We start from the raw sequence: 986 nt of genomic DNA on the forward strand, positions 1-986 counted from the left end.
GTTGTTGAGATGGCATATGGGAATCACTTAGGGCTACTATTATCTTGGGAATCTGTTCCTTTATCTTCCTAGTATTTGTATTTTACATTTGGGCAGAATGACATTTGTTGCACATGTGTTGTTGTGTGTCCCTTAACACGTGTAGTGATCATCTTTGTCTCTTCTCATTCATTTTGACTTGAAGTCTGATTTGTCATGCATGAATACAACTGCTGTATTTGGATTCATTTTTTTTAAAGGAACTCTTGGTAAAGTTTTATTAAAGAAAAACTTTCCTGATTTACTTTTCACCAGTCTGTTCTGGCATGCTTCTAATAATATCAGAATCACCTGGGTCAATGATAGCCAGTGTGCATACTCTGTAGTATTTTCTACATGCTGTGCCCAGTTCAATATTATTGCCACTGTAGTGATGAACACCAGTTTTAGCCAACATGGCATAGTATTCTATTTCAGATTTCCTCAAGGCTGGGCAGTTGTTGGCGAGGATAACCAATTTCGCTTTGCCCTGTCTGATCATCTTCAGAGTCTGTTTGTACCCCAGCACGTACTTTCCACTTTTCATAACAAGCTGGAGCCTAGAGTTGATCTACTCCAGAGACTTTTTCATCTTCTTTGCGGCCACCATCTTCCTGCTTTAGGTGCGGCACAGCCCCCAACCAAGACCAGCCGCCAAGATGGCCGGGCAGTGAGAAAGGCTGGATTCATTTTTTTACAGAATACCGTTCTTCACATTCTCACTTGTGGTTTATGTGTCTTTCCTGGTAAGATGTGTTTCTGGCAAGCAGCAAAGAACTCGTTTAAAAAAATTGATTTTTAATTATGTGTATATGTGTGTTTGTGCATGTGTGTGTATACATGTGTGTGGGTGCTCATGGAGACCAGAAGGGGGCGTTGGATTCCCCGGAGCTGGTATTAAAGGCATTTGTGAACCACACTATGTGGGTGCTGGGAATGGGAACTGAACTCTGGTCCTCTGGAAGAGC

General features: G+C 41.8%; 1 pseudogene; it reads right to left on the bottom strand.

Annotated features, from left to right (window-relative positions):
• Positions 1–249: 249 nt before the first annotated feature.
• On the bottom strand, positions 250–628 carry LOC114700387 (annotated as a pseudogene).
• Between the last annotated feature and the right edge of the window lie 358 nt (positions 629–986).

Source organism: Peromyscus leucopus, chromosome 8b, assembly GCF_004664715.2.
Source record: "Peromyscus leucopus breed LL Stock chromosome 8b, UCI_PerLeu_2.1, whole genome shotgun sequence".
NCBI classification, from domain to species: Eukaryota; Metazoa; Chordata; class Mammalia; order Rodentia; family Cricetidae; genus Peromyscus; species Peromyscus leucopus.